Source organism: Xiphias gladius, chromosome 14 (assembly GCF_016859285.1).
Source record: "Xiphias gladius isolate SHS-SW01 ecotype Sanya breed wild chromosome 14, ASM1685928v1, whole genome shotgun sequence".
Lineage (NCBI taxonomy): Eukaryota > Metazoa > Chordata > Actinopteri > Istiophoriformes > Xiphiidae > Xiphias > Xiphias gladius.
In genome coordinates, this window is record NC_053413.1 from 2,022,522 (window position 1) to 2,048,503 (window position 25,982).

A 25,982-nucleotide genomic window follows, 5' to 3' on the forward strand; every position below is an offset into this window, starting at 1 on the left:
AAACTAATATGTGATAAGTTTAGGTGATCAATGATCACCTAAACTAATATGTGATAAGTTTAGGTGATCAATGATCACCTAAACTAATATGTGATAAGTTTAGGTGATCAATGATCACCTAAACTAATATGTGATAAGTTTAGGTGATCAATGATCACCTAAACTAATATGTGATAAGTTTAGGTGATCAATGATCACCTAAACTAATATGTGATAAGTTTAGGTGATCAATGATCACCTAAACTAATATGTGATAAGTTTAGGTGATCAATGATCACCTAAACTAATATGTGATAAGTTTAGGTGATCAATGATCACCTAAACTAATATGTGATAAGTTTAGGTGATCAATGATCACCTAAACTAAGATGTGATAAGTTTAGGTGATCAATGATCACCTAAACTAATATGTGATAAGTTTAGGTGATCAATGATCACCTAAACTAATATGTGATAAGTTTAGGTGATCAATGATCACCTAAACTAATATGTGATAAGTTTAGGTGATCTTTAGGTGATCAATGATCACCTAAACTAATATGTGATAAGTTTAGGTGATCAATGATCCAAAATTATGATGTAGCCGTTCAACCATATTGAGTGTTTCTTGACTCTATAAAGCTCTTGTTTCTGTGAATCCCTGCATTAAAAGCGCAGTTACTTTGTTAGACAAATAATTAAAGCATGTCCTGACTGAAAAAATGTTTAAGGGCCTAGACAACCACACTATATTGGTGGAGATCTGGTACAGTTTTTGACTCATCATTAGTTGACTCAACGTGTGAGCAGAATGGAAATGTCCCTTCTGTGAAGTCAATGAATGACAGCAGGCCTGATGCTGAACAGACTGAGGCTGAAGGGACTGGGGAAAGAGACATAGACAGAGAGTAAGTGAAAGAGAGAGAGAGGAATTTGCTTTATGGTTCTTGTATTTTACTGATTCATACCATTCATACAGAGGCTCTTGCTTCTGTATATTTAATCTTTAGGATGACATAAGAAATAATATTAATGTCTGCACAGGGGTTTTCTCAAGAGAGTCACATTGTCAATCACCTGTTAAAGCGAATCTGTTCGCACTGTACAGTTTTGATCCAGCTGACATAACTGCATTTGAAAAGTGTATTTTAAAAGGAGGAAAAACAAAGACACTTACCTCTTTATCTGTGTGACGGAGGAGGAGGAGCTTCGTACCAGCTTCTTAGAAGAGGAGGAAGAGGATGAGAAGGAGAGGGGGACTTTAGTGGACTTAGGGGGTGGGAAGATAGAGCAGTGAGAAGCCTTGGACAGGTTTAACCTGCATAATAAACACAAAGCAATCAACAGATTATAACATATGTATGTTTGATATTTTCCAAACAATTTCATATAGTAAAATATAATAAAAACAGTTATGACAGCATAATGTAAAAATGACAATTTGAGCAAACAGGAATGAGGATGAATAAATATTATCATAGAATATGAAGACACACAAAAACAAATGCTATTAACTGACTAATGGCAGCACGATAAAATTATAACTATATGATGCATCAAAGTACCATACATAGTAAACATGACTAAACTGTAAATTTATATAAAAAGTGAATACACCTGTGTGGACCATTAATGTGCAGGCCATTTAAGATCTTCATGAAATCAAACCCCATTTATGATATAATTTATGGTATTCATTTATTCTGCAATAGGCATTCAGTGTATTTACATTCAATAATTACAACTCTATATAGTGGTTGTCATTGTTAGTGGCATAGTCTGCCATTCCAGCACTGGATTCAAATTGCCCTCACTTGCATGAGGGATTCACAGGAAACAAGCATGTATGTAATCCTTCGTAATTTTATCTTATCTACATCAGTGTCACTGCTTCACATTAAAAGTGTCCAACTAGCAAAACACATGCTGGCTTTTATTGTATAGAAGCCACAGGACATGCAACGTATTTTTTTAATGTGGTTAGTGCTGACGGCTTTTTTACAAAACAAGAGAACAGTCATTTTTTGAGCATTTATTTATTTTTTATCAGCAGACCATTTCTAGTTTTTGTAAGGGAATAATGGGACAGGAAACAGATGCCACAGTGAGCTGTATGAGGAGCTGCAGGCAACAGGCTGCACACCCCAGACTCCTCAGCAAGTAAACTAGCTTTAAGGGGCCAGTATACTCTGTCCAAACTGCTTGGCTCATGGTCAGATAGCTTTAGAAACCCCATCCCCCCCAGACCTTTCCCATGTTGAATAAAGGGGGTCTGTGTCTGACCATTTCTGCAACTTTCGATGATCTGGCATTCACACTCACTTCACACCATGGTTTATGGTCTCTCAGAACTAGTCTTTAAGATGTGCTGTCAGCACATGTTCAGACAGGCACTTAGTTGTTCACAATATAAGTGCCACAAATAGTTGTAATAAATGAAAAAAGCCAGAGAAGTACAATGCCTGGCTCCTTTCTCACCAGTCATAGTGTGAAGTGGTTGAATGTTACAGAAAATGGTCAACACAGACGCCCCATCTAATGTCAAATAGGTGCAGGGGAGGGGCTTATCTGACCATCTGACATGCAGTTCAAACAGAGTGTACAGTAAATCTCGTTTTAGCCAGCTGTGTGAAATGTGAGAAAGGAACCAAGGTTTGAACTTCTCTCTCAAGATCTCTTTTTTCATTCTTTACCCAAGTATTTCTGTCACTTTTCATGTGAACAACCAAGTGCAACACTGTGAGTACCTTCCAGGAAAGACTTTCTGAAAATGTGCCATTTTCTGTCATGATATCTGTCTCAGCCATTTACTGGCCTCCTGTCATACTCCACCCGCCCCCAAATGACCCTGGACATTCTCCCTGCTTCCAAATCCAGCTACTCACCTGTTTTCCATTTCCAATCACTGGAACTTCGCCGCCCACCTACACACCTGTTCTTCATCTACTCCCCTTTTTCCCGTCAGTTGCCAGATTGTTTGCCAATGTCTCTGTGTATTTCCCTTTGTGCTGTTCGTGCTACTGACTCCTTTTTCTCTAGTCAGTTGCGAGATTGTTGGCTAATGCCTTTGTTTGTTTCCTTTAGTGCTGTTCATGCTGTGGATTCCCATTCCTGCTACCTGTATGTAGTTACCTGTTGTCTGTACCTGCCTGCCTGCCTGTAAGCCTGCTCCTCATCACTTACTCTATTAAAGTTCCTTCATTACACCAGCCTGCCTATGTCTATGCTAGGGTCCTCCCTACCTGTGCTCCAACCACCAACCATGACAATACTATCTAGCCCTAACACAGACCCAGCAGACAAGCTCCTACCAGGCCTGCCATTTACCTGGGAGGACTGTGGAGTGTCTAAAGAGACTTTTCTTTATGAAGAGCCAGGGTTCCTAGTGTCAATGGTTACCTTTTGGAAGCGGAACCCTGAAATCATCCAAGACGTAGCCTTCTACAGGTGGAAGTTTGTCTTCAGCCCTGTTCTAGCCTGCGGCCTGCTAGCCACCAGCCTGTTCTCCAACCAGCTAGCCTGCGGACTGTTAGCCTCAAGCCTGCCTCTTAGTCAGCCAGCCTCTGGCCTGCTAGCCTCTGGCCAGTTAGCCTCTAAGCCTTCCTCCCAGTCAGCTAGCTTCCAGCCTGCTAGTCTCCAGCCTGCACCCAACTCAGCTAACCCCCAGCCTGTCTCAAGGTTGACTAGCACCAGATGTGCTAGCCACCTGCCTGACTGCCAGTGGGCTGAACCCTGTCCACCACAAATGGTTAGATTTGGGTTTATTGCCATGTCTGGCATTGTCAGCCTCTACCAGCCTCCAGTCAAACCGACTGGCCCAGTCAGCTAGCAGGTCTGATGCTAGCCATCAGCCTGCATCCCAGCCAACTAGCCCCAGGCCTGTCAGCCTTCGGCCTACTTCTGCACCGACTAGCTCTGAGCCTGCCAGCCACCTGCATGCATCCCAGCCAGCTAGCTCCCAGCATTCTAGCGTCTAGTCTACTTCCAAGTTGACTAGCCTCTGGCCTGATCCTGCCCCTGAAGACCTTAAGCAGTCACCCTTCCTGAGTATGCGCCTTGTTATTTCCAAGAGATATCTAGGGGTTGGAGCACCTAGAAGAAAGCATGGGCCCCAAAGATGACCCAGAACCTGAGCTGTCCAGCGACACAGAGCCTCAGCTACCAGACCAACGACCGACACCCAAGCCGGACCCAGAGTTGGCCATCCAAGCTGACATCCAAAGCTGGAGTTGTGGAAAAATTGCAGCCCAAAAAAACACAGGCCTTTCAGACAGATGCTGCCAAATGTTACTGTTTGCTGCAGGATCTTCTTCAGCACCCGAAGCCAATGATGGTGATGGCGGACATAGTGAGAGGATGAAGAGAGGGACAGAGATGAGGGCGAGAGTGGAGGGAGGGTAGAATTTGCGGTAAGCAGACGCTAACAATGGGCAGGCTGCCTGGCTCAACAATATGTAATCAGAGATCATGATTATGATTAGCATTAGGCTATGCTACTCTGTAGTCAAGGAAACCATTAAGATCCCCTTGATAAAACCGAGCAAAAAAATGCAAGCGGTGAACAAACTAGCTGGTGTTTACAAAGTTGGTAACATTACAATAAAGCAAATTCTGCAGTCTTTGCTCTACTTCAATTTGGCTAGCTTGCTACCTTGATGAACGCAGACATAGTTTGCTAGCTAGCTAGCTAGTTATAATGTCAATTTTACCGTGTAGGGAGGTCACAGTGGCTAGCTATCACACTGTGTGTGTGAGACTGACAATAGTATATAGAAGTGAAACTGAGACATCCATACATTTATTTATTTATTAAACAACAATTTGTCCTTTATCTGTTTTGTATTTTTATGTCAATAGAGCTTTTTTGCACCTCTTTATGGGAATCCAATAATTCTAGACCTGATCGTTATGTATCATTATGTTATTAGTTACAGCTATTAAGAAAGCTGCCCCCCCCCTTGTGCTCACAGGATGCCATCACTTGTTTTTTTAGGTATTCATCCAAGGAGTTCACCCTCATCCTTTCTGACTTTTTGACAGTTTATTCAACGTTACTCTGTCTGGAAAACCCTGATCATCTGATCAGTCATTTATCATTTATGTTCAGGATTCATCGCAGTAAATCAATTACAGTGGAGCATACAATTTTCATCGCTACTTTTTAAGGTATTTAGCATATTTCCTCTCTCTTTATATTCCTTGATTCTAACTTACTCATTACATGGCTTTAGTGTTTTTAGGGAGTGGGACAGTTGGTATTCATTTTCAAGAGGGCACAAAGATGGTTGGTGTGTGATCGATTGTGTTGGGCTGGTCTGGGCCAAAATGCCAGGGCCAATTTTTTTGTCCCAGTCCAGCCCTGCTGACATCCTGTCTGTGCCTGAGTTGTCTATCCCAGTTGACGTCTCGCCTGTTCCCAAGTCAGCCGTTCCAGCCAATGTCTAACCTGTTCCTTAGTTTTTTCCTGAGTTAGCTGTCCTAGTTTGCCATCTTGCCTGTTCCTGAACTGGCTATCCTGTCTGACATCATGCTGTTCCTGAGTCTGTTCCTGAGTTGGGGTCCCTGCCAACGACTAGCCTGCTCCCGAGGCTGTTGTCTCAGCCACTGCCAACTACACTGCTCCTGAGGCTGTCGTCTCAGCTAGCAACGACCAGCCTGCTCTTGACGAGGACCAGCATGCTACCAACACCGCCATCTCTGCTGACAATCGAGTCATTTCCATATTTGAGACAGTATCACACCTCCATCCTCTCTCTCATGGCTGGCTTTTCAATCTGCCTTCCAGTGTGGCCAAGTGGTTGGAAAAAATGTCTTACAAACTAGTTCTGACAGAGCATAAACTGGCTCTAACTGTGCCCTTTGAGGAAAACTACTTGCGCTGAGTGTAGTAGCTCATTTGTTTTAATCAGTAGAAACAAATGAGATATAACATGTTTACACGTTTCCAGTGTTTTGCTTATAGCTAAGCTAAGCTAACAATGTAGCTTCGTATTTAACTTACCAACATGAGAGGGGTATTGATCTTCTTATCTAACTCTCGGAAAGAAAGCAAATAAGTTACATGCCTAATGTATGTCTAACCCCACCCATAAAGGTTACCTTAACCAAAAACCAACATATAACCCTGAATTTTAAGTTTTCTTTCACCAAATGTGTGACGAGTTCCCATAATATGACAACATGAACCAATTTTTGTACCCACAATGTAATCAGTACAAGAAGACTCTCTATCTCTCACAAACACACACTCACATCAGTGTACCTTGAGGAGGATGAGACTGATCTAGGTGGTCGCTTTCCCTTCTGTGTCAGAGTCTTCTGCAGTCTGACTCCCTGAGTCCAGTCTGACTCCCTGAGTCAGACTGCTTTCCGCACAGTTATTCTACACACACATACATAAAGAAAGCAGAGTGGGGGAGAGACTATTATTATCAGTTTCTGATCAAATGGTAAATGTAAATTAAACGCCTGTTTACAGTTTTAAATACTTCAATCCTCATTTTAAAGGAGCAGTAATAAAGATACCAGAAAGTCCCTCCCCTAACCTCATCCAAGCTGTATGATTTGGAGAGAGTGGTGTTGATGGAAAGGTCATCCATGTCTGAGAGTAGGCAGGACATGGCTTCCTGTTTTCTGCCCTCAGAGTAAGGGCTGTGAAGCTGCCGCTGTTGACAAAGTTGTAGCTGCTGCCACCGACTCAATCTCTGCTGCACAAGTTTCTGTTTGGAGCGATGGACGTCACCCTGGACCCACAAACTGTGCTGTTTCCTACACACACACACAAAGGACAAACACACTGTACATTCAGCGTGTCAAACTCTTGGGTCAGGTATGGTTGCTGGTAGAAAATCTTTTCTGGGCAAAACAATTCATGACAGAAATGAAATTTACAACTGGTTCATACTTCACATCAAGTAACAGCTTACCAACATTTTAGAAGCACCAAGACAAATCAACTAAATCAACTTAAATGAAATTCTTTTGGAAACAAGAAATATCTCACCCTACACTCACTCTATACACTTGTTTCATTGTTTATTAGATAGACAATATTCAAGACTTAAAACACTGAAGGTTTATAGCCATGGTAGTTGCCCTGTGAGGCTGATCATTACATGCCAGAAATATAAAACAGTAACATAAGAAATGGAGAGACTATTCTTTAAAGCCCCCCTTCCACTAAAAAAATGTTTTGCTTATTGTCATGTCACTTGGATGTTTGAGTTTAACTGTACAGAATGATGTATGTGCAGAGTTTGTGTACACATTCATCTGCTTATTGGGGACACATTGTCTGTGCTCACCTTAAATCTCAGTTTAACACTTGAATGTACCAGGGCTTTCCAGTAGAGAAAGAGACATCTTCTGTCCAGCAGTTACACTTTTCAAATGAAAGAATATTTCCATATTTAAAAATTCTGTGATTTCAATGCGGGAGAAGGAATAGATAATAATTTAAGAATTTCAATAATTTAATTGAACATTCTGTTGCAAAAACATATCAGACACAAACTTGTCTGGAGGGAATCTTTGATCATTACCATTAGTGTTGAAAAATGTAGTTTGTGCTTTTTGGCAGACTATTTTCTGTGGATTCATATGGATTAGGTGCTCTTGTGTGTGTTTGCGGCAGCACTATGGTGTATGTGGGACTGAGTCAAAATAAACTACAATGTGTGTGTTCATGGTACTGAGGGAACATGTCACCTATATGTTTTTAATAGTTTTTAGAAAACAGTGGACCTCTATGGCACAGAGGAAGAAGATTTATCAGGCTTTAGATACATACAATACTTATTAGTAGGATACGTTCATTGATTAATTTAATAGTTTCAATGGATTTGTTGATTCATCAAAATTACCTTTCTTTAATTTCGAATATAACTGAAGCAGAAAGGAATTTTGTTAATAGCTTTTGATTTATTTTGTATACTGTCATAAAGTGGTAATTTAGAACTCCTGCTGCCACTGTAAAAAACAAAAAACAAACAAAAAGAAAAAACAACAACAATAAAAACTCCATCCAACAGCTATCAAAGTGTTTCAATCTGGACCAAAATGACTTAAAGCTTGATTTATCATAAATGATTAGTCCAAAATTCTCTAAAAGTATCTTCAAATTCATCTCACCAAAGGGAAAACAAAAAAAAGGCTTTTTTGTATTGTGGAACCACAACTGAGACTGAGACTCACTCCTCTAAGAACTTCTGTTGTGGACCAATGATGGATCCCGGTCGGCAAATTCTGATCCAAGCAATGGCTTCAGCTGCAGTGAACCGGAAGTGCTTCATCAGGTAGCAGCCAATAAGAGTACCTGTACGACCCAGGCCAGCTGTGTTTCGATGAAGTGTTCAAAGAGAGAAGGTTAGGAGAGACAAGTTATAGACACGAAAAGCTTAAACACCTCGACCTACAACATGCTATTCTCTATATTATTGTATGATTTTCCATTTTTTTGCCAGGAGCATTTTTTTTGTTTTGTCAAAAATAATCAATACATACACAAATCCACTCCTACCTTTACAGTGCACAGCCATAGCCCCTTCTATATTTTCACACACATGCAGGAAGCGCCTGATGATGAGGTCAGAGGGTGTGGTCCCATCCAGGAAGAAGAGATCATGGTGCTCAAATCCTGCATTCTCAAACCGCCTACCATCATACAACTTCCTGTTTAAACGGACAACGGCTGTGATGTCATTTTGGCAAAAGTATGCAAAGTATACCTCTGGTGCGTGGAAAGGATAATCTGGAAAAATTAACAAGAATCACTGTGATTTATTAGCATGGAGTTACAGTAGTATTAATTAATAACATGGGACAGTTCCATTCAAATACTTTATATCAGACTAATATAACAACCAATGGTCCAGAGGTTGTAAAAATGAGGACTGTGCAACCTTATGAGAAACCCTTTTTCTGGGGGCCTTACAAAACCCAGGGTGGACATTGCATAAACCAGTGGTTTAGAGGAAAGGTTTTTGAGGGGATCTGACTCACCATTTTCTACCTCACTGCGAGAGTGAGGGCTGCTGAATGCCAAAACTTTTCCTGGAATGATCCAGTTCATATCTCCATTTTCTACGCGCTAAAGACACAGAGACAACAGAGGGAGCTGCGGTGTGTGACAGAGGTACTCCAAATATGTTTAACATTTTAAAACATTAGAATGTAACTGTAATATTGTCATGATACTTGTCATGAAGACCACTCTTCCCATCATTCCTAAATTAATTTTGCTATACAAATGTTTCTTGTTGAAGAAGATAAGTGTGCTGGAAATGGTCCTCTCTCTCTTTTAAACCACACTAGCTTTAGCGCTCTCTGTGCTGGAAGAACCGCAACCTCTTGCTTTTCGTGTTTAGTAGAGCAAATCCTGCAGATTTCCCTTAAAATCTAACCTGGTGGTTCGCAATGTAAAAGTAGCTGCAGAGGGTTGTAGGGACAATCTTGTGAATGATGATTACAATAATGTCTCAGAATAAATGTATTAATCATTTATTAATTTATTCTGGCTCACAACTGAGCAAACTATTTAGTGTCTATTATACTGGGAGTAGTGAATAAGTGAAAGAGGAAGTGATTTTGGACACAGCCTAAGATTTTACATAAAATACATGTGATCAGTTTATAAAATATGAAGCATTAAGTATAATTTTGAATGCAGGACTTTTAGTTTTAATGTATTTAGTATTTTTGTATTTTTATACTGTGCTATTGCTTTGGTATTTTTACTTAAGTAAATGATTTGAATAATTTGAACCACTGAAAACACAAAATTATGGAACCACAATTACAAGATAATTTTAAAATATGCTTATGTGCTTATGTGCTTAATCACAGTCTCAGTTTGCATACAAATTGGGGGTGTGGATGTGGGTGTGTACAAGACAGGGAGCGTCAAACCAAATGATGCTATTGGATGCATAATGGTAAATGTAGGATCGAGTGTTTTTTTTCCATTTTCTCTGTCAGTTTATGTTATAATCATCCTCACCTCGTAATATTCCTATTCCTCAACATCAAAGTTTTCAAAGTCCAGGAAACCATGTTGTAATGCCTGGAGGGCATAAGAGTAAAGGATTAAGAATAAGTACATAATGCTGAACAAAAAAGTAGGTAACCTCTGACCTCCAGTGGGAACAGAGATCAATTGTTTTAAGGGCAGCTGTTATTTTTTCCCATTACAAAATACTATTCAAAATATCTTACATCGGGCAGCACGTTGGTGCAGTGATTAGCACTGTCACTTCACAGCAGGAAGGTTCTGGATTCTCACCCCCTTTGGCGTTGGAGTTTGCATGTTCTTTGCGTGCCTGTGTGGGTTTCGTCTGGGTACTCCAGCTTCCTCTTACAGTCCAAAGACATGCAGGTTGATTGGCGTAGGTATAAATGTGAGTGTGAATGGTTATGGTATGGTATCAGCCCTGTGATAGACTGCTACCTGACCAGGGTGTACCCTGCCTCCCACCCAATGTCAGCTGGGATTGGTTCCTGCCCCCTGTGACCCCTCACAGGATAAGTGGTATTATTAATGGATGGATGAAATATCTTACATCAGTTTAATATGATGTAACAAAAGTGGGTTAGGTTTTTCTCCTAAGATGACAAATGCATAAACATACCTTACTGATACAGCGTCACACACACACACATACACAGCAGTTAATGTAGATCTGTTAATTGTTAATTGTGATGATTGCAATCCAAATTTTGGAATCAGATATTTCAGGAAAAGATCAAAGGGAAAACAAGAAACACCAGACTCATATTTAATCAGGTCCAGAAAGATTTTTAATGTTGAACATGTCAAGTCCTTATTTTACTTAGTGTGTACATTGTGTATCCAAGATATCATCATTTTACAGTCTTATCGTTTTTTGAATGGGAGACAGAATTTACACATAAAGATGATTTTACAATCCCAGGTGGTCTGCAGTTTGAAGGAAATGGGTGTTTAACAGGCAGGGAGAGTCAAACAAAAGATGTGATTGTTTGCATAATGGCAAATGTAGGAGCGAGCATTGAAATTTGACCAATAAATTGAGGACATCTCAGCCTCTGCTGCATCAATTTTAACCATTTGTTATTTTAATGTGTCTCTTGCAATTCGCCCAACTTTATGAAAATGTAATATGAAATAACTATAATGCCCCCATACAGTAATACTGCTTTTTAATACATGATTACTTTTTTTGGGGCGGCTGTGGCTCAGAAAGTAGAGTGGGTCGTCCACTAACCAGAAGGTTGGTGGTTTGATCCCCGGCTCCTCCAGTCTGCATGTTGAAGTGTCCTTGGGCAAGATACTGAACCCCAGAACTGCCCCTGATGTATCATCGGTGTGTGAGTGTGTGTGTGTATAGAAAAGCACTGTATATGTAGAAACTAGTGCTGTATGAATGTGTTTGTGAATGGGTGAATATGGCATGTAGTGTAAAGTGCTTTGAGTGGTTGATAAGACACAATTTTATCATTTCCACTTGCTGTTAGGTTTGGCAAAATGAACCAAATCCACACCAAAGATGCAGCGATGTTGGAAATCCAAAAAAGTAGAGGTCTATATTTTTCAAAACTACATACAAACATGAAGGAAACTAAAATATAAGCTCGTCCAAATATGACAATGGTGGATGGATGGGCAAGAACGAAGACAGGATATTTCCACTTTTTGCATTTGAATTTTAGTCAATACAGATAAATGTAATTATGGCGGTTTTACTGTAATAATGAAAATATTTGGCAGTTAAAGCTATAGTATGTAACTTTTTCCCAATATTTTTAGTAGAAATATGCTCCAAAACATTTGTTAAATTAGTAGAGATAAGTAGAGAGGCTTCTATGACCCAGACTCATTGAGCAGTCTGGCAGCAGGGCAGAGATATTCCCTTCTAACGTTTTTGAGCAAGACTCGCCCCTCTAACCAATCAGACAAGGCCAAAATCAGGGGTGGGAGCTCACAGCTGTCAATCAATATGTGAAAACAATTCTGGTCTACTATTCCTCTCACACCGATGCTTCAAGCTAGTATTAAGTGCTGGAAGAAATCTCTTCCAGCACTTAATACTAGCCAGGATGTAGGAGAAGGGCTAGGCAGAACATAACGGAACAGGGGCTTGTGGTTTGCAGTTTCAGGCTAGCGCCAGCATGATTTCCAGATCTTGCTTGTAGTACTGTTATAACAGTAAAGTGAAATTAAAAAACTCAAGTTAAAGTTGAGGTTGAAAATGGCCTTTTTGGGGAAATACACTTACTTGGTTTGTTGCAGAGAGTTGGATGAGAAGATTGATATCTATAACTACCTACACCTATTGATATCTATAAGTTAAATATGAAGCTAGCACCAGCAGCTGGTTAGGCTAGCTTAGCATAAAGACTGGAAACATGGGGAAACAGCTAGTCTGGCTCTGACCAAATAAAATCCCGGCACCTCTAAAGCTAATAAACATGTTATATCATGTTAGTCCGTGCTAAAATCGAAGTGTTAAAACAACAAGTTGCAGTTTTACAGGTTTTATGTGTCTATTTCTTGGCCAGGAGCAGTGACTTTGTGGAGTCAGGCTAACTGTCTTCCCTGACATACAAACATATACAAAAATCTTTGTACATTGTTTGGTAGACCACACTGAAGCATCAACAGTATGACATGCCTGCCACCTGCGTGACTATCTATACATTTCTAAGATTTTTTACACTGGAGAGAAAAGATGCCTTTGCAATGCTGCAGAAAGACTGGTAGCAAAACTATCCTGTGTGTGTGTTCACCTGAACGGCAGATAGCCTGTGTTGTTTCCTGAGATAAGAGTCCTGTAGGCTTCTTCTGGACTTCTTTTCAAATAGATTACCTAAAGGGGAAAGGTTATACTGTATAATTAATATTGGACAGATGGACAGACAGATGGATGGAGAGATGAACTGATGGAAAAATAAAGAGGTATTTACAGCAAAGGCTCCAATGAGGACAGCAGCATTGGCTCTTTTCTTCTGGTCATAACTGGTATAGTAGACCAGTTTCTTCCTGGACATCGTGAAGGACTGAGGTGATAAAATAAAGTAAATGCCTAAGCAATAATCAGTATCAACAGTACTGTGTACATATCTCTGCTTGACTGATTTAAATGATAAACTATGTAGACTATATACATTTCCCGAATGAATGTCCTGCATGTAAAATACTGAGCTGATCAGTATTGATCACCTTGAACTTCTTGTTGAGTTTGCAGCTGTATCTGTACAGCATGGCCAGGTTGAGGGGACCGAAGTCAGCATAGAAACTGCAACACGCAGAGACACAGACTACTCACTCAGCATTGTTCTATAGGCTAGCAATATCAAATACTGTACAGCTACCTTCAAATCTATTCTGGGCATGAAAATAATGGAAGATATAAAATTTAATACATGTAAGTCTAAGGTTTTTAGAAGTAGAGATCCTCTCCCAAGTCAAAAATTCCTTGTTGAGTGGGGTTCTCCTAATGTTGTTTGGATTTACTGTATAACGTCAGTATTTCTTTAAATCCTGGATACGGGCTGGATACTCGGAATGAATGACAAGAAACCAGGGTGTACACTAAGCAGATACTTTACATTGGTATGATGGAGTCGTCTGTAAATAGGCAGAACCTCCTCTGGGTGTCTCTGTGGCCCACTCTACTAGAATTTCTGGCAGCACATTCACAGCTTTTGGAGTCACTGAATTTCATGAAGGTATCCTGACACTTTCAAAAGGAAAAACTGGGCTAGTAATCAGTGGTGGAAGTAACTAAATACATTTACTCAATTACTGTACTTAAGTAAAATTTTTGGTACTTTACTTGAGTATTTTCATTTTATGTTACTTTCTACTTCTACTCCATTACTTTTCAGAGGGAAATATTGCACTTTTTATTGTACTGCTCTTCTCTGATGACTGTTGTTACTGGTTACTTTTCGCATTAAGATTTTACATACAAAAAATACTTATATGTATTGCATTAAGATTAAATCAGAGTTTTTTGGCTTGTGAACCCTTGCAAAAATGTCATGTCTAGAGGTCAGATTATCAATATTTCACAGAAAAGCAAAGGGAAAAATCCATAACATCAATACAAATTTGTGTAACACCACTTTGTAGTAATAAGTAAGAAAAACTAGCTCCAGCTCAAACAGCTACAACAGCAAAATGCTAAATTAGTCACAATCTAACAATATCATATGTCTTTTTCGGCAGAATTAGTACTTTTACTTTTGATATATTTCGCACTTTTACTTTTCAGTAATTTTTTGAATGCAGGACTTGATGCAACAGTCAACAACAGAACTGATGGAACATCTTTAAATTAATGTATTGGCACTTGTACTTCAGTAAAGGATCTGAATACTTCTTCCATAACTGCTGGTAATCACTAATAAACATTTGGTTTACTGTAGAGTGTCATAGCACATTCCTTTGTGTCTTCTGATAATCTGCTGCAGCAAGGTCATTGAGACAGTGAGTTTGATGCATTTAGATAAGAGTAGAGTGACCTCTTAAGTATATTAGATCCTGGATTTCCTTTTTGATAGGGCAAAAGTGCATCCAACAGTCTGCACCATCATGCAAGAATCACATGAATACCAATGTATCACAAAGCATTGTGTATCATCATATCAGTCATTAGCTAGCCCACAGAACACCTGAATGGTAAATAATGGTCAAATAATGAAACTAAATCCTTCTACTGAATGAGTAGCCTGATCTTGTGGGAAATTCTTACTTATTACAATTGCATTACATGATATGGCTGGTATAGGCTGCTGTACGTCATTGACAGCGTTTCTCCTTCTTTGAACTGTGCTATAACTGGCACTGAAGGAGAATTTACTAAGTAATAATCTATAATTTTGATCATAGACTCCTAAGAGGCAGGTGCATGCAGCTAGGCTACATTTTTGGCTCAAAGTCACATCACAGTGTGTGCTCAAACTGAGCTCATGAGAAGGGCATTTGGGCTAAAATACAGGAGTATTTGGAAGGTGGGGTCACTCGAGTAAAACGGATACTTTGGCACTCAAATAATTAGGATGACTGAGCTGGATGTAATGTTAGGAGGGATTTGAAAATTGAAAATTGAACTTGAAGAGAATGGCTAGATGGCCCCAAAATCTGTGATCAGGTTAAACTCTCGGGAATTTCTGTGTGTACCTGATTGCAATATAATGGCGAAAAGCTTGGACATTGGTGGATGCTGGTCTTGCACACTGTCAGTGTAGAAGTTATAGCTAAAAACATGAGAATGATATTTGATTCAGACCTCTGCTTTGTGAGTATTGAACAGCTCCTTTTGTTTTAAATTACTTCCAAAAAAGGTATTTTTTTGTTTGTTTGATGACCTACAGAAAGTTATCTATGTTTTGACCTCATCTCATTTGGATCACAATAAGTGTTTATTAAGGCCAGGGCCACAGATCTCTATTCCAGCTGTATCAGCTCCACAATGCAGAAGCCAGGCTTTTGACCCACAGAAACATGTTCATATCTATCCTTATATAATGAAGCTTCCCTTTACTAGCTATTTATAACCTATATTTGTTCAAGCCAAACTGTTGGTCTGTTCCCAAAATAGATTTCTGAACTTTTAACCATTACCCATTACGAACCAGATCATTGAAGCCTTTTGGCTGTTGCTATAGAAGAGTGGGAACCACAAACGACCAGGCATTCACTGTAAGGGCTCACCAGCAATTTACTTATTTATTTATTTATTTTTACATACCACTATATGACAGTGTGTTTACTACAATATGGTATATTCTTCCTATTGTCTAGTCTTGACTATGTTTAATGTTATTTGAGCCTGCACTGAATGTTATTTTAAATTATCATACACACCCACACACACCCACACACACACACACACACACACACACACACACACATACACATACAATATGTAAGGCTCCTGTGAACCTCAGTCACCACATAATTGCATAATGAATACACATACTTAATGCTCTGTTCCTTCTTGTAATAAAAACCATGTGTTTTCATGTAGGTATATTCCATAATCTATCTATGGTTCTCCCTCAGCATTGCTACTGTGTCACTAATAAAAAACTGATCTCAGTATTTGACCCAACTGGCACCTTTAACTAATAAGTCAAAAGCCTACAGCAGTATTAAATGCACAGAAATATTATAATAGAGAGCCATGATGTGTAAGCTCATTTTGGTTGATGCGAATGACTAAGGTACCAGGTCAAACACTATGTACTGCATACATTAGAGGTAAAACCGGTAGACTGGAATGATTAACTATCCACTGTGACTGGCGTCATTTTGTGTTAGTCCTAAATCCCTTTCTATCATGAGGGCATGGCCACTGATCTCATCTTGACCTATATCCTACAGCATGATCACAAACACTTGCTGAGCATTTATGAATGGGCTTCTCTTACAGGCTGGTATTCAAATGAACAAATCACTCTTTCCTCATCAGCCTGCTTTGATTTAAGTGAATTTATTTATACATACTGCCATATGGGGTGACTGTAATGATTAATTTAGAGTGAGTGGCTTACTTCCCACACAAACAAATTTCTTACTCTGACAACAACAAAAAGAGCTTTCCTCTCACAAAGTCATGTACTACGAATGCAGTACTAGGGCCACACCAGAAAGGAAGAAAAAAAGGAAAAAGGAAATAAAACTACAACCTGCCTAATATGCTGTTGGTCCTCTGCGTGCCGCCAAAACAGCTCTGACCCGCTGAGGCATGGTTATGGTTTAAAAAAACAACATGACTATCGGTTTCACGCAGAAAATGAACAGCAGGCCCCCATGTGACTTTTTCGCTCTTTAAACTATATGTCACTACTAGTGACTTGACTACCTCCTTTGCTCCCATCATAATTACTACAGCCGCTGGAGATCACTTTCCATTAAAATATAACTATGGGTTGTAATAAGCATTTTGCACAGATGACCTATGGGGTCGTTTTTTACAGGACAGTCTCACTTGGTACCAAGACATTAACAGCAGATTCTTTAAATCCTGTAAATTATGAGTGGGAGGAGTAGGGGAAAATTAGCTTAATTTGGGGAAATATGGCGTTAATCATAATTATCATGCGGAACCACTTTAATTATTAATCCACTGATATAATCTCAGAGTCATCATAATAAAACTAATAAAAACGTTTCTCTTGGTGATAAGTCAAGTCACTATAATGCACAATTTAACTGTGGGAAAGAATTAACCTGAAGTTAGGTAGAACAAGCAAAAAAGAATTGTACACATAAAAAGACTGCAAGTAAGTTACAGAAAACCAGAAAATGACTTGATATGTAAATAATTTATTACACAGAACAACATAACACAACAATACACACAACGACACTATCATGAATGACTATATGACTAGAACTGCAGTTTGTCAAGGAAAGTATGCACCAGGTGAGCAAAGCAAAATCTGACCATCACTGGAAGCGCTAGTAAAACGATGGTAAATTTAGAATCACGTTTGGATAGAGCAACCAATTGTAATTTTTGAATTCACCTGGTCAACAGAAAAGAAGGTATACTAGTTGCCTGTTCGTGGAACTACTGAGTCAGCATGGTGAAGAAGGGGATGATGCAGCACCAAAGGTGTGGAGGTGAAGAATCTGTTGAAACTGAGATCAGTGGAGCCATTCAGAGACAGAATGGGACACTTATAGCAACGGTAACAAAGGAAATTCGAAGTTGCATTCCAGTGAAGGTCTCTTATAGGGAAAGTTCTGGGCAAGAGGTTGAGAGAGACGACTGTCCAATCTGGCTCGTCCTCCCGGGGGAGGTGTTACGATTACAACCCCCCTGGGAGCACTGTGCAGCCAGGTCTCACATGCTTGCATAACTTGCTATACTTTTAATTGTATAACCATTTATAACAAGTGCCTAAATAACAGTATTTTGTCAGTAACTAATTACAATGAACAAAGAACTGACATCCTGATGCTTAGGTGATTACAATGAGATTAAAGTTTAACAGACATATACTTGCAGAATTCAGATGAAAGTGATTGTAAATCTTTAATATAAGTAGCACAACTGTACACATTAGACAGGTAGACAGGTAATAAAGCCATGGCATTGTAACACTTTGAGATTACACAGAGGGGCAACGAGAAGGAGGTGGCTTTGAAATATCTGGGGGACAGTGTCTTAGAGTGAGCGTGAGTGAATATGTGTTCAGACACATATTATGGTTCCTATGTTATGTCTGTCCAAGGTGATATTGGATTTTCTTGTCTTCTTAACCCTATCTTGATATTCTTCTGTATGTATTTCCACGTGGGTAGAAAGAGTCCTAGAGGTTAGCTAACAGTCAAAGCAGGGCAGCAGCCGTCTGTGGCTAGAGGGGCCTATGGATTCTCCAGTGTGGCTCTCTAGGGCCATTAGCTGTCACTTACTAATCCTGCTTGCGTGTAGCAGGGAAAGCGTCACAAATAAAGCTGTCTCAATATTCTGTTCAGAACTATCCTACAGAGGCACAGCAGATCAGAGTTGTTTCATCACATCCCCCAACATTCGCCGGTTCATGGTTTTTTGCACTCCATGGACCACTGTCAGTAGGTGCTCACGAGTGCTGACAGGTAGCACCCCACGAGCCTTGTTGTTTCGAAGATGCTCCGACCCAGTCATCTGGCAATGGCCCTTTGGTGCTAATCAAAGCCACTGAGGTCTTTAGACGTGCCCATTTCCCCAATTGTTCACTTACTGCTGGTGAGAACCAAATTAAGAATGTAGTGCTGGGTTCTGGATGGTAAAGTGTGCTATTTAGGTGGTGTCAGCAAGAAAACTCAGGAGGCAAGCCTTCTTTTCTTTTTAAGCTTCTTTGTTTATCCACTGTGCATATTAGTATACTTTAGTCTGTGTTTGTGAAAGAACAATAAAAGGGAATAGTCAGTAACATTGTCTCTGTGTTAACACAGCCACTTCCATGCCGCTTAATACACAACACTAGAGCGTACATGTCTAGCTGGGAGTCATAAAGCACAACACTGCTGGTGTAAATTAACAAATTATAGCGGATGTTACACCAAACAGCTCATTTAACTCAAATCACACCCTTATTACAAATTCTTAAAATATTTAAGATGAGTAAGGGTGCATTCGTCATCACTTTTAACCAAAACATCATTGCTTTTAATTGCATACACATGGCAAGTAATGTACATTTAGCTAGCGCGCTAGCCGCTAGCATGCTAACCACGCAATTTCCATCTTTCCAACAATGACCTTGACCTAAATAAACTATCTTTTAGTTTCCACACTTACTTATCATCAGGGACAAACACAGTTCAGCACACAACATGGACCACTTCTTCTTAATGTATTGAGCGCACCATAGCACACTGAAATGGAACTGAACAAAGTGCAGCATCACTGATGATGGGGCTGACCTGCCATGACATCTACGGGGAGCCTATCGTACACTTACCATCTAATATATCCCAGACTTAGCGACATTGTTATGAGATAAGCAATGTTATTTGCTTTATCCGTGATTGGTCATAATGTTGGTGTAAGGACGAATTTAAAGAACGACAGAAGAGAGGAAGAGAGCAATGGGATTAACCATGACTGAGCTATATCCTTGGCCTGCTGTACTTGTGTCAGGAGTAGAGGATGATGCTTCTGCGTCATTCCGAGAGCGCTATTTAACATGTCATTTAGAGAGCCCTATATGGAAGAATCTCCACTCATTTATCCAGGTTTTCCTCTAATAATAATAATATAATTATATAATGATTTAATAATATAATTATCATTATCATTAATTATTATATAAATCAAAGCTATAGTATTAAAGTTAATAACTAGTTTTTGAAAAACCTTTTGTAAGCAATGATATTCTAAACTTTTTTCTTTGGATAAATCTGTGATAGCAGAGCCAGTAGTCTATTAAATATCATGTCTAGGACACTAATAAGAATGACAACATTAATCTTCATCTATGAATAATTGATGATCATGTATGATATCATTCTTGCCAGAGTGGACTATTGCAACAACTTTGTTTTCAGGCAGTCACTCTTGTAAGTGATGCAGAATGCAGCAGCCTGTATGTTTTTCAACCTGCCGAAACCTGTTTCATTCTGCATAGGCAACAATACCTCCACTGGCTCCCTGTACATGCTCAGATCACATTTAAAACCCTGTTGCTAGGTTATAAAGCCAAAAATGAGCCTGCAGGCTATTTGAAATTCTGACTATGACAATGTATTGACTTGACATGAATGTTGATTCATTGGATTATACACTCAGATTAACTATACATAAGAATCATTCATGAACATGCACCTTGGTTCAAGTAATGGAGGTGACAGAAATGGCAAAGAAGAGATGAAAAATTGTACAAGCAAATGAGAGAAGCAAATTCAAGACATACTGATAAATAAATACTGAATTAACACCTGTACTTTATACAAATAATAGACCCTATTGACGCTATTCACTCAAGAATTCCAGTTACAGTACAATGCTCCTTCTATCTCCTTCTATTGCATATTAAACTAGCCAGATGGAGTTGGGAATAAATTACATGTCTTTTTTTATGTTCATAAAGTCATTCTACGTGCTGTGTGAATCTGGTCATAACTCAAATTATTTTTAATATTTTTATAGGCAGTCACTCCTCTAAATGATGCAGAACGCAGCAGCCTGTATTGTCTTCAAACTGCCCAAACACATTTCATCCTGCATAGGCTACAATACCTCCATATATAATTAGGGTGCACTGACCCTTTAACACTTTGTCCTTCATTTTCTACAATAATACAATATACAATATTCTTTTTACAAGACTGGCCCTGAGGTGTTATTTGAACAAAAGTTCGCTCTGGAGAATAGGCTGAAGCAAGTTCACTCCCTTTAGCAGCTTTTACACTTTGAATCAGCTAATCACTGGGATGATTTGATTGCTGTTAAACCTCCAGCTCCAGTTGTTATGTCAGTCATGAGTACTGAGCAGTAATCTAAATCTTCAAGGTAACAGTTTTCACCATAATGTAAATGTAAATATGGAATGAAATCCATCATTAACAACGGCATAAACAATTTGTTAAACAAAATTAAGTGTATGTGCACCATTGCCGTTAATTAGTCTGTTTACACCAACTATACATCACTGACACTACCATATGGGTGGTAGTGTATCAACAACACTGCTTACACCCATTTAAGCTTATATGAATTTGCACAGGACAGTGACTACGACCCAACATTATTTGATTTACAAAATATTTAGTGATCAGAGCATTATAAGAGTGGTTGGCTGAAACTAGCAGTTATTACCTGATGATCCTCTTTCAGGCATTTATGAAGGATGTATGGATGTATTACAAGCACAACTACTGGTTGGATATAAAAACAAACTTTTTGTGAAAGACCATGGCTGACTGACCCATGTTAATATGATCCAGCTGCTTATCATAGAGGCTTACCTCTCATATATGAACTCTTCATTCATGCTGAAGTAGTGTGCGTTGGCTGTATTCTTTGGTTTGACACGTAGAGTGGCAAAGTACAGCCGGTCTGTGGCACAAACAGAGTCAGGTAGACATGCAGGAGGACAAGCAGACACATAAAATTGCATTATTGATAGATGTTGTGAGTTCAGCTGGATCACATACAGTTTTGGTCTCATGTCTGGGCACAAAGTAGACCATCAACCCCCATTTTTTCCAGTTAGTTACCACCGGATTGTATAGAGAAAGGGATAATACTACAGACATTTAAACTTTTCACAGATCAAACATATACATTTCCATATTTCTTGTACATTAAATTAGGGTGAAAGTCAATATTTGTCATTTTGACCACTGGAACTCTGGCACAGATCACACTTTGACAGTTTAATGCAGAAATGTTTTTGATCCAGCTTCTTCATTTAACTGAGGTGCCATAAGAGCATGTTCCCAAAGCTCCTCACTTTAAACCACACTGCCTGTTACTTAACCTGATTTAATATGACTTAATCCTAGTACTTCTGAAACGCTGCAAAACCTAATCACTTACAAAAGTACGTTTATAAAAAGTTTATAAAGAAAAGTTTATAAAAGAAAAAAAGTAATTTTTATAGCATGGGTTTTGCTAATGGCTTCAAAAATGATTAATAAATAATTTAATAATGCTTCATATATATTTTAGAAGCCATTAAAAGAACAATTTTTACGTTGCCAGGTTGTGAAAAAAATCTCTTTGGCTGGTGACAGCAGTTTTTATTTCAGTCCATCAGGAAGATCCTGGGCTGGTTAGTTTTTTAATTAAAAAACTTTTAAATAACTTGCTAACATTTTTACTAACAGCAGATGTGATAGACTATGGTGAAAATCTTTTGTTAATAATTTCAAACATTTAAAACTGCAGAAATGATGGTGTTTCAAAAAGCGAGGAACCCAACAACTGTCAAAACCTGGCATCTAAAACTTGTTCTTAATATTATAATTGATTAGTAAATAATTTATTAACCATTAATAAATCTTCTATAAAGAGTTACTTAAAGTGGTACTGTTACCTTTTAATGCCTTGTGTTCTTATTGATGATGATTCTGAGGCAATTAATAATGATGTCCCTCAACAAAAAGTGAAAAACAACTTTGCCTCATATACTTTTGCTTTCAACCCCCCTTTATCTTGAGAGTTATCAGTTATTCCTGTGATATTCCCAAGGACACTCATTGTGAGTCTTTGGTTACCCAAAAGATTCTAGTTTTGTACTGTGGACAGTGTTTTTGTTTTTTTTTAATCTAAATATGTTATTTCCATATTAAAAATTCCAATGGAAGTCCCAGTGTTCATAGCTTATTTATATATATCTACCCAAATACACATAATAGCATCTGTAGCTCCTAGTATTGCTGTAGGTATATCACTATATTATATTTGTGTAGAAAGTTTATGCAGTTAATTATATAATTATTATATTCATTATAAAATCCCCTAAATCCATCTATAACTTACCTTTACTAAATTCTGAAGCACCAGACTGCTCATAATCCTCTGCCATTTGACTCACTATTGAATAATTGCTGTAAAAATCTACTTAAATTGTCCTATTCAGATTGAAAATGGGTTATCTGTTATGAAGCCACTTGAGATGTGATCATTCCAGCACTGTCAATGATGTGATCATTGACAGAATGCATTCCCTAGCCCGTTTTTCCATAACCCTTAAACCAAGTCATAGCCCTTAAACAATCCTTGAAGTTGTGAGGACCGTCCAAATTGACCTCACAATGCCAAAATGTCCCACTCCGTAAGGACTATAACTGGTCCTCACAAAGATAGCAGTACAAGTACACACACACACACACACACACACACACACACACACACACACACACACACACACACACACACACACACACACACACACACACACAGAGAGAGAGAGAGAGAGAGAGAGACTGGTAAGCACATTGCTACAGCCTAGTAGAGATGGAATAATTGATGGATGAAAGAGTACCTGTAGAATATTCCTGTAATCCCTGTTTTCCTGATATGATTATTTAGATAATACATTATAACACTGCCATGACAATGTATTATTGCCATATTTGTGATTATATTTGAAGAGTCATCCTACAAATATAGTGCGACTGTAGAACTCATCTTAAAGTGGCATTAAGATATTTTACGGTATTTTTTTAATTCACAGTTATTGTTGCAATAGTCTTTGAATGCAATCCTGCCCCTATACTTTCAATAAAGTTCCTAAAATAAAACATGTCCTACAGTGTACAGTAGGTCACACATACTGCATACTGATTTATCTGGCCTGAGGAATGGAGCTTGCTCCTTTCACCCAAGGGTGTGGAGCCAAAGCCGGGGTGCCAAATGTCTGAGCTCCCTGATTGCCTGGCTAAGCTGTGAGTTTCACATGGGGCCAACTAAATCTGCACTTACATCACACAGTGTTTGAGATGGTGATTATACAATATGTGTTTGGTCGGTTATTAAACAAAAGTCACTCATTTGTAGAATCACTAATCCTACTAGTATATATCCCGAATATATTTCAACAGCTCTTAAATGGATTGCCGTGAAATTTTGCAAAGACATTTATGGACCTCAGTGGATGAATCAGTGGATGATTGCCTTTTCCTCTAGCTTAACTAGGAGGTTAACATTTTTGCCTTTTTCGTAAAATGTCGCAACAACTATTAGATAGGTTGTCAGTACATATGGTACAGATCCACAGCGCCCAGAATATTAATCCTACTGAGTTTGGTGATCCTTGACTTTACCTATTATGCAACCAAAAAGTTAAAGTTTTCACTTTGACCAAGTGAAATATCTCAACATCTGCTTGATAGATTGGCAAAAAATTACCTATGGACATTCATGGTTCCCAGACAATGAATCCTAATGACTTGGGTGATCCACTGACCTATCCTCCACTGCCCCCATGAGGTTCACATATGTGGTTTTCAGTGATATTTCTCAACAACTTTTGGATGGATTCCATAAATCTTACAGTACAGACATTCATGTTCCCCTCAGGAGAAAATGCAATAACTTTGGGGGGATTCTTTGACTTTTCTTCTAACGCCATCATCACGTCAAAGTTTTATTTTGTCTTTGACTTCTGACCAAAAACCTGCAAAACGATTGAGATTACCATCAGCCTCACCTGTAGTTCCTTTTAGTGCTACTGAGCAAATGTTAGTATGCTAAGATGATGAACATTATACCTGCTTTATTATACCTGCCATTTTAGCATGTGAGTATGTTAGCATGCTGATGTTAGCATTTAGCTCAAAGTACTACTGTGTCATGCATCCGTAAGAACTGCTGTATTGCTAAATGGCTATACACTTCATTTGGTCAATCAATGCAACATTTTATATGGCAGAACAGAGTATGAAGAGATGTATAGTGGGCTTCTGTAAAACCAAACACCACTGGTTTTCTCCAGTACAGTCATTTAATTTTGGCTCTTGAGAAATTATTTTGCATTCCAGTATCACATTTTTCAAGATCCTGTTTTAAGAACTTATAAGTTGCAGGACTGGTTGCGATTATGGGAAATTATTATGGAAGAATTTCACTGCTTGAAATGTTTATTTCAAAGTAGTGAGTGTAGTAGTAGTTCTAAGTGGGGAAACAAGAGAAATATGTGTGTATCTTAGATAGATAAAGCTATTATATAATATTGACTTTACTGTTAATGTACTAACCTTAGACTCTGTCTAACCTCTAACTTGGAAACCCACATGCACACAGATCTTTGTGTATGGGCTGCAGTCCTATTCCTGGTCTTAGCTTCATCTGCTCTAGTTAGCTAATTAGACATCAGATTAACAGAAGGAAGGAAGTGGGATGGGTCATTGCTAAGGACACCTGCACCATGAACATGAAACACAAGGTAGTACATAACACTTGATGATCCTGATGGTTTATTATCAAAACTTTTCCAAGCTGAAACACAAACTTAGTAGTGGAGAATCAAACATTATATGGATAATGTGATACTTAATGTATCAAAACTAACTTTGTCATTTTTTTTAAATTCATTTTTAAATGCAGAGATGAAATGTAACACTACTGAGAGCCACAATTACATCATTTAATTATGTATCCTATTAAGTATTGTATTACAGTGGAAAATGTCCCCTGTGACGGATATATATTTTTTATGTCATATTATTAGATTGCTAACAATGATGCTTCAGTGTACCTGTAGCATTTTACTGTTGTAGCTGGTCAAGATGTAGTTTAACTAATTGACATTGCTTTTTTTTGTAAGGGGCATGAGTCAAAAGGTTTGAGAACTATTGGTTTAGTCTTTAACAATGTGTTGTATTTTATATGCTTATGAAGGAAAGGTAACTAGTAAATATAGCTGTTAGATAAATGTGGTGAAGTAGAAAGTGCAATATTTTCCTCTGAAATGTAATGGAGTAGAAGTGTAAAGTAGCAAAAAACAAAAAAACAAAAACAAAAACACCTGCCTTCAAGCAAAGATCAATAGAATTATCAGTATAATGGACATCCGTAGAG

At 38.6% G+C, this 25,982-nt stretch overlaps 1 pseudogene; it reads right to left on the reverse strand.

Annotated features, from left to right (window-relative positions):
• Positions 1–813: 813 nt before the first annotated feature.
• LOC120799166 lies at positions 814–22,986 on the reverse strand (annotated as a pseudogene).
• Positions 22,987–25,982: the final 2,996 nt, after the last annotated feature.